The sequence below is a fragment of the Tursiops truncatus genome, chromosome 1, assembly GCF_011762595.2.
Source record: "Tursiops truncatus isolate mTurTru1 chromosome 1, mTurTru1.mat.Y, whole genome shotgun sequence".
NCBI lineage: Eukaryota > Metazoa > Chordata > Mammalia > Artiodactyla > Delphinidae > Tursiops > Tursiops truncatus.
The window spans coordinates 1,358,327-1,367,239 of record NC_047034.1 but is presented as its reverse complement, the minus strand read 5'-3'; the positions used below and the strand labels follow the sequence as shown (position 1 = coordinate 1,367,239).

The window sequence follows — 8,913 nt, the reverse complement described above, 5'->3', positions numbered from 1 at the left end:
CCTCCCAGCCCTTCCTGCAAGCCCGCTGCCGGCATCTCAGAGGGCGGAGAGGCTCACACCTCCTTCCTGGACGCAGGTACAGCTCAGAAACCCAGTGCTCTGGAGAGAGAAGGAGCTCCCGGGGGCGCCTGGCCAGGAGGGCCCGGTGGGGAGCAGAGAGCGCCAGGCTTTAAAGGAAGGTACCATCCTCTCCCCCTGCGGTCCTGCCCGCCCCAGTCAAGGCGCACTGCCCTCTGGGCCTTGTGGGTCTGGACCCGGAGGATCATGAAAATCTGAGACACTGGTGCTCCCAGGACTGGGAGAGCCTCGGGAGACAAAGCACTTCCTTCTACTTTGCAGTTTTTGTAGCTTGTTCACTGCATTTCTAAGTCAAAAGGAAACTCCCTTTCGTTCTCCAGGTTGAATTACCCCATTTGCACTGAATGCAGATGCAGACGGAGCAGGGCCTGCCCAGATCCTGGGTGTCCTTTTCGCTGTGATTGTGTCCGCTGTGCGCCTGTCTGTGTGTCATCCTCTGCTGCTCTCTTGGGCTCCAGCGTCTCTGTGAGAAGGAAGCGTCCTTCTGCCCAAGGCAGTGAACTGGGGGCAGGTCTGCTGGGCAGCCGGTCGCCCCTCCCCCAGGTCACCCACAGATGCAGCTGCCACGTCTTCCAGGCTGGACAGGTATCAAGGCCTCAGACCCTCACAGGCTTCATTTAAAGCCCCAGGTGGCTGAACCAACTCTTCCAGGAGTAAAGTCGAGCATCTCATAAACCAGAAAATGGAGTATTATAGTTATCTAGGCTTTTCTTACTTTCTACCCTAAGAAACATGTTTCCTTGGGCCGGGCTGTCCAGACAAACAGGGTCCCCCAAGATTGGGAGCACCGACCGGGATTTCTCGCAGACTGGGTGGCCGTTCTCATCTGACCCAGCCAAGATGTAAGAGCAGAACCCAGAAGGATTCCCGGTCACCCCCGCGCCACGCGCGCGATAAATCAACAGGCCCGTGACGTTGCCGAACGACATTGGCGTCAGAGGCCACGGGCTCGCTGTGCAGAGGTAGTGGGCTCGCGGGTATCCCGTCTCCCTTCAGTTCCCTGGACCCCGGAGAGAGGAGCCTTGGAGTCTTGCCCAAGATTTTACAAAAAGGCAGACTCGTGCCTGTCCTTCTTTGGTCTGGGTTTGTCCTGTCTGGGCGATGGGGCTGCTGATGGATTTCCCCAGGGAGGACAGCCAACCTGTGCTGTGAAACATCCTTAGGGAAGGTCCAGGAAAAGGCAGTCACGCCTGGATTCTCCCGGAGGCTCTTGGAGCACCTCATAAACTGGTGGCTGTGTCCTGAGCCCTGACTCCTGGGCGGCTGCTGAGTGGAGAGCACAGGGGTGTGTCCACACGACACTGGGGCAGCAGGACTGTCCCAGGCAAGCCAGGCCATGTGATCGCCCTGCATGCTTTATTCTTCTCCGGGGGGGGAGCACAGGGTCAGGAAGTTTTCCCGGAGAAAGTGAGCGCTTGCAGGGCTGAGCTTCTGCCGGGAGCTGCCCGGGCGCACAGGAAACGTGTGGGTCGAGGAGGAAAGACGCAGGTGAACACGTTGTCCACATGCCTGGGGGTGGTCACGGCCGTTTCACAGCCTGAGACGGACACCCAAGGAAGAGCAAAGCCCTTGGATCATCAGGGCCAAGACACTCTGAAGGAAGCAGGGCTGAATTTGTATTGTGAGTCTCAGCTCGTCACCAAGCGTTTAAAATAATAATATGGGGAATTCCCTGGCCGTCCAGTGCTTAGGGCTCCACACCGTCACCGCCGAGGGCCCGGTTCAATCCCTGGTCGGGGAACTAAGATCCCGCATGCCGCCCAGCATGGCCAAATAAATAAATAATATTCATGACAACCAGACAGATCACGGGGAGGATTTTGAGATGCAGAGAAATATCAAATCGCTGTGTCGTGCACCAGGAGCTAACAGGGCTGTCGGTCCATCGTGATTCGAAAAACAACCCAAAAAACTGATAAAGAGATCAGATTTGTGGGTACCAGAGGCAGGGGGTGGTGGGAGGGGAATTGGATAAAGGCAGCCAAAGGGTACCAACTTACAGTAGAAGATGATAAGTATTAGGGACGTAACGTACAACGTGACAGTGAACGCTGCTGTCCGTTACAGGAAACCTGTCAAGGGAGTAAATCCTAAGAGTTCTCATCACAAGGAGAAAAGTTTTCTATTTCTTTACTATTCTAGCTATACGAGGTGACGGATGGTCACTGAATTTATCCTGATAATGATGTGTGTGAGGCAAGTCATTATGCTGCACACCTTCAACTTCTACAGTGCCCTATGTCTATTACGCCCCGACAAGACTGAGAATAAATGATATCAATACTAACAAACAAGTGCCGAGCACCAGCTGCCCATGGGGGTCTTTCCAGCGGCCCCCCTTACTCTCCCCAGTGGCTGAAGGCTGTAGGGCTGTTTTCACCTCTTTTGCACGTAGGTGACCACTGGGCGGTAACCAGCTCGGTGACCGTGTGACCGCGATCCAGACCCCGGTTTTCTTCGTGTGTGCAATGAGGGCTGGGACCAGCTCCGCACTCGCAAAGCTTCCCGCGGAGGTGCCCCTGCCAGCAGAGAGGGGACGCGCTGCTCCCGGGAGCTCGAGGGCTGGCGGGATCCGTCGCTCCCAGGGCCCTGAAGTCTTTGGTTTTATTATAAAGTTTGTTTAAATTTCACGTTCTCCTTCACAGATGCCTGTGTTTGTTTTAATAAGAAGATAATGTTGAAAATTATTTACAGTAAGAGAAACAGAGGTTCTTGGAAAGGGTGTCCTGCCAGCCTCTGTGGACCCTGGACTGACAAGCCCAGCAAGGGGCCTGGGGTGGCTCTAAGGCTCTTCCCAGGATTGATCTGCCTGGATCTCCCGGGGGGTCTCCCGGGATCTCCCTGGATCTGCCTGGATCTCACTGGATCTCCCTGGATCAGATCTGGCTGTGCAGTGCTGAGGCTGTGACAGGGGGCTGAGGGATGGCCCCGCATTCCTGACCGGGACCCTCAGTCCCTGTCTTCATGTTTCCCGAGGAGGAGTCCCAGAGCCTCTCGGGGTCTGCAGGAGAAATAAGCCTGATGGCCAAAGATAAAAGAAAGGGCAGGAAAGTCCATGTGTAAGCGTCAGGAGGATAAAATGCTTGGAAGAAAGAAAGGGGGAAATCCACCTGGAGAGGAACGAGGGTACTATGGGGGCTCCAACAGGGAAACGTGTTCCCATCTTCAAGCTGCCCTTTACACTGTGAACCACAAGGAATGTTCCAGGGAGCTTGGAAGGTGATTCAGAAATTCCTCAGGGGGAGGCCCGCGGCTGGGTCCTCAGGGTGTTGTGAAACAGGCTGTATAACTTTCAGTTAAATCCACCACTTCCCCTACCCCGCCCCCTGGCCCGATGGCCTTGTGAGGCTGCTTCCCTCTCAGCAGCCTGCGTCCACACCAGGCCGGTGTGGGCAGGGAGACAGGAGGCACCGGGAGACGGCAAAGGAGGGCCCGGGGCCTGGCAGCTCCGGGGAGAAGTGTGGCCGGGCAGTCTCTCCGGCAGACCTGCCTCCTCTGCTTCTGATCCGTTCCCTGTCCTCCTGTCGAGGACCCTCCAACTTCCCTGTGGTCATCCGGCCAGACAGCAGAGGTGTAAGCAGTGAGTAGCTTGAAAATAACCAAACTTTAGGCAAGAGCTTTGACGCCTCTGGTCCATCAGGGTCAATCGTATGAAATGGGACCCCGAGACAGAAGCAAGGGCTGGACGGCAATCCAAAGATGAGCTCAAGAGACAGAGTTTACTCTTTATAGGACGGCCGCAGAGGGCAGGGCTGTGGCTCCGTCTCCTTCGTAGCTCACACGCGCCTAGCCTGGAGAGGTGCTTGGCTTTACTTTGTTTTTTTATGTTTTACGAATTCCAGCACCAAAGCGTTCATTCCAGTTTGCAGGGTAAGAACCAGGAGCGAGACTGCCACCTGCCGGCCAATTTGTGAATCACATGCTCAGGGACCTCCTAGCTTAAGCAGCCCTTCATCCTTTGTCCACTGGGGTCATTTGCTACTTAAATTTTTTTTGACTCTCACTTGAGACATCCTAGGCTCCTAGCAGAGAAGCCAAAAGTCCTGGGACGCTGGTCAGAGAAAAAGGCCTTTGAAGGTAGTGGAAGCTTGTTTGGCTCAGGGCCCTCCTGTCTCCCCGGGATCGTCTTCCCCCTCCTCCGAGAAGCACCCCCTCTGTGCCAAGCACTGGGCTGTAGACTCGGGGCCTCCCAGGGCCAGGGGACATGCGGGCGCTGGACGGGGTGCAGGAGGCCGGCACAGCAAAGAGCACTGGGGGCTCAGGAGGGAGGCTCCCCTGCAGGAATCCGGGACAGATTTACCTGAGCTACTGCGCACGCTGACGAGCGGGACCGCACGGAAGTGGACAGACTGGTACCTGCTGCTGCGTAACGAGTCGCCCCAAGCTCAGTAGCTTGAACTGCAGCCGTCACTCCCTTTTCTGTCTCGCGGTTCTGGGGTTTATGAGCTCAGCTGCACAGCTCTTCCTCAGACCGCACATGTGATGCAGTCAGGTGATGGCTAGCTGGGGTCATCGTGACTTTCCTGCTCACGTGGCCGGCAGCTGGTGCTGGCTGGCGGCTGGACTGTTAGCGGGGACCCCCACGTGTAAGCTCGCCAGGCGGCCAGGCGGGGCCACGAGGGCAAGCGTCCTGGGAGAGAGGAAGCCAGGAGGAAGCTGTCTGGCCTTTTGCCAACCAGCCTCAGAAGGTGCAGAACAGAACTCCACCCCCACCCCACCCCTCGTGCTCTGCTGACAGTCTCAAAGCCCCACCCAGTTTCAAGGAAAGGGGACACAGACCCCGCCTCCTGATGTGCACCGTGGCAAGGTTCTAGAAGAGCATGTGGGATGGAAACACAGCCCTTTTGGGAAAAGACAGTTTCCAGAGGTGGGTGGGTCACTCCAGGTGGATCCCTTCAGCTACGCTGCATTCAGAGATGCATTTCCTAAGGAAGAAAGTTTCTACAGATGGGGTGTTGCCAAGAAAAAACATGAGGGTTTACAAGTATCCGCTGAGCCGTCCTCACTAAGGCTTGCAAAAACCTTTCTCTGAAAAGGAGCCTCAGAGAAAGAGGTGGATGCAGGCTGCTCTCCCGAGGGGCTGTCGGGGACTCTGGCTGGCGGCCAGCATCGACCAAGGCAAGGGAGTAGTGGCCTCTGGGGGAGGGGGCCCGTGCAGCGAGGTTCTGCCGAGACGGACTCCCAGAGGCAGAAGAATCCAGTTGGTGTCACCACAGCCAGTGGCCAGGTAGAGCCAGCGACGCTGCCCCGCTGAGTCTTCTCAAGCAGGCACGGGCAGAGCGCAAAGCGGGAAGCGACCAGTAAGGGGAGGCCGCAGCACAGCGAGATGAGGTATGGCCGTGGTCACGTGGAAGCTCCCTGTGTGGGTGTCACACAGGCGCCGGGAGCGGTCCTCGTGCAGAGTGAGACCCTGCTCGGAGAGCAGACGCAGCCCGCCGTGAGAAGGCAGGATGGCACTGCAGTGCGCAGGGAGCGAGAGATCGAGGACCACAGCGGAGCGCGAGCGCCCACGGGCTGGTGGGGGGCAGGCCCGGATGCCCAGGACCCTCCGTGTCACCCACCAGCCTTCAGGGAAGGACGGCTGAGCCTGCTTCAAAGGCTGGACGAGCTGGGATGGCGAGGTCGAGCGTGGCTGTCCGGGAAGGGGGATGGGGGTGGGGCTGGCCCTCGGCAGTAGCCGAATGTCTCGGAAACAAGCTTCCCGAGGCACCGCGTTTGGGCCCCGAGACCCAAGGGAAGGGGACCGCGGCTCCTCTCTCTACGGAGCCTGGGGCCCAGCCTGCAGAAGACTGGTCCAGCTCTCTCTCCAGGACGCGGAATGCTAAAGCCCATCGCCTGTGTTTTCCGCTTTAGAGCACCGGCGGGCATCCCCTGAGCCCCCTGCGGGCATCACCTGAGCCCCTGCGGGCAGCTTTATGCTCCTTTAGGAGGATTAGGTTGATTCTTCGTAGTCTGGGCTGCACAGACGTGGTCCCAGACAAAACTTCCTTTGCTACAAAGCGCTACAGAGAAGCATGAAGTTGGGGACAGAACTGTGTCTTGGTCAACTTCTGCGTGTCCAGTGCCTGAGATAGTATCTGGTCATAGTGTAAAAAGGAAAAAAGAAAAGGAAGGAAGGAAGAAGAACAGAGTCAGATTTAAAAAAAATAAAATAAAATAAAAAACTGTGCCTGGTGTCCTAATCACACCTGATCTGGTCAGTTCAGGAGAGCCAGAGGAGTTCTGGAAACATCCAAGACCCAGACAGCATGTGCTGATTCCAAAAAGAAAGCTGCGGAACACACACAGTATGACTTCAGATGTCTAGTTAAAATAGTCTGTGCAGGTAGAGTGTGTAACATAGTAAAAGCATAAAGAGATGTGTGGGAATGGTTAATGCCAAGCGCAGAATAGTATCCCCTCTGTGGGGAGAGAGAAATTCAAAAGGGGAGGAGCTTAAACTATGTTCTCGCGCGGCTTTATTCCTTACACCGTGTGGTGTTCACAGGTGTGATGGTTAAATTTATGTGTCCACTTGACTGGGCCACGGGGTGCCCAGATATTTGGCCAAAATTATTCTGGGTGTTTTCTGGATGAGATTAACATTTAACTTAGTCGACTGAGTAAACCAAATTGCCCTCCCTAATGTGGGTGGGCCTTGTCCAATCAGCTGAAGACCTGGATAGAGCAAAGGGGCTGTGACCCCCACCTCCCCCGAATAAGAGAGCATCCCTCCTGCCTGGCCGCCTTCAAACTGGGACATCGGCTTCTGCCTGGGTCTCAAGCCTGCCGGCCTTCAGACCAGAATTATCCCATCAGCTCACCCGGTTCTCAGGCCTTCAGACTCAGACTGGAACTAAACCGTTGGCTTTCCTGGGTCTGCGGGCTGCCAGCTCCCTCGGCAGAACTCGGGACTAGCTGTCGTAACTGCCTGAGCCAGCTCCTTACAATAAGTCAGTGAATAAATGAATGAATGAATATCCCGTTAGTTCTGTTTCTCTGCAGAACCTTGACGGATGCAACAGGTATGTTTGTTAGATTGTTTTCCATACCTTCGGCATGTCTACAATAGTTCACAATAAAATTTTAAATTAATAAATGATGAACGACTGTTAAGATGTCAGATGCTATAGAGATCAAGTAAAATGAGAGATGGAAAACGCGCTTGAGAGTTAGCTTTCAAGAGGCCAACGATTGCCTTTGCTGGAGCGGCTCAGCGCCGTGTCCAGAGCGGAGGCCTGACGGTGATGGGCGGTTGGTGGTAGGGAGCGCACGCACCGTCGAAGGAGGTTAGCCACGAAGCGAAGGAGAGCTCTGGTCTGCCGCTAGGATGGGGGGCAGAGGAGAAGGAGGGGGTTAAAAAGGAGTGGCTTCCCTCCTCCCGGGGGCCTCCACACTAATTCTGTCGGAATTGTTGGCGTCTGGTGTTCCTCTGGTCCCGGGGACGATTCCAGTAAAGATTCTGGAAGACTTAAATTACACCCCTGGGCTGTACAAATGATCTTTAAAATATCTAGCCACAGAGGCAAATCCTCCAGATGCCAGCTTTCCTGGTAGCAGTTTCCCAAAGAGTGTAACGCCAACCCCTCTCGTGGAAAAGGAGACGGTAAAGCCACAATTATCCCGTTAGTCCCAGGTCCAAAGGGTGCATCAGACCCACAGGAAATTAAGCGGAAAGTTCACTTTTTTCCTTTTTTATCCGGTTGAGTAGTTGAATCTGGCTGGTGGAGTGTTGCTAATGGTTTCTCGGTTTAGGTTCTAGGGAATGGGTAGCAAGGAGCTGACCAAGCCACAGAGGCTGGGAGGACGTGCTGCCAGTCTACCTCGCTCTTCCCAGAAACACGGTCTGGGTTGTATTCTAATTTCTTCTTGGTCTCATCAAAGGAGCCCGCGCGGGGGGAGATTCTGAGCTGGGCTATTTCTTCCCACCCCCTCCCAGACGGACGGCGAGGTTTTCCCGACACTCCACTCCCCCTAGGGTTCTGCCTGCTGGCTATGGGCAGAAAAGTGCCAGTAGGGGTCAGCAGTGTCCCACGTGTGGCTGGGGCCACCCACCCGCCACCTGGGCTATGGGTCCTGGCTGGCCCAGGCAGACGGGAGCTGGAGGTCAGCTTCCTGTAGGGACCTCGGCATCTCTGAGCATCGCCGGCTCAAGCCTCCCCTCCCTGAGTGGGGGGCAGGGGGACGTTCATTCAAGGACCAACGGACAGGGGAGTGGATGTGTGACCCAGACATCAGCGATGCTGACTCACTGCCCGGTCTTCTCCTGGGAGGTTTTCACGTGTATTGACATGTGCAATGCCGTGTGTGGGTTGGATGTCAGAGATGTGTGTGTTGGATTTGCCCCATGAGCTTTTCTCAGAGACCCGGGGTTCCTGGCCGGGTGCTCGCGCTCTCCGTGAAGGCTGGCAGTCCGCGTGGCTGTGCGGGCTCCCACGAGGCCTGCCTGGTCCACGCCACCCCCCCTCACCCCCGCACACTCAGCTGGGAAGGAGATTCTGCATCCCAGCATCTCCAGAACGACATCTCTGCAGCCGAGGCCACACGGAGCGAGTTTAGCTCACCTTGGCCTCACTGCCCGCCTCCTCCCAGCTCTGGGCGCCTCTGACCCCTCGGGTCCACGCTGCCGCCCCGCTTCCCCGCGCCCTGCCCCCGGCACCACTCCCCAGCCTCCCCGCCCCGGTGTGGGAGCCCCCAGCGAACCAGCTGGGCCGAGGGGACAGCTGCATGGCTGGAAGCAGCTCCGGGCTGGAAGAGGGTCCAGTCTGTGCTGAGACTCTAGGCCCAGCACTTTCCAGGCGGCCTCCACGTGCAGCCAGGACGCGCAGATGCCCCGCCTTTCCGCCTGCAGGAAGG

The 8,913-nt window shown here is 56.5% G+C and overlaps 1 long non-coding RNA gene across 1 annotated transcript; it reads right to left on the bottom strand.

Moving 5' to 3' along the window:
* Positions 1 to 2,710: 2,710 nt before the first annotated feature.
* Positions 2,711 to 4,663, bottom strand: LOC141277723 (uncharacterized). The gene is made up of 2 exons (XR_012329486.1): positions 4,379 to 4,663; positions 2,711 to 3,096 (listed from the first exon to the last, which is right to left on the bottom strand). It is a non-coding gene; the product is annotated as an uncharacterized lncRNA (long non-coding RNA).
* Positions 4,664 to 8,913: the final 4,250 nt, after the last annotated feature.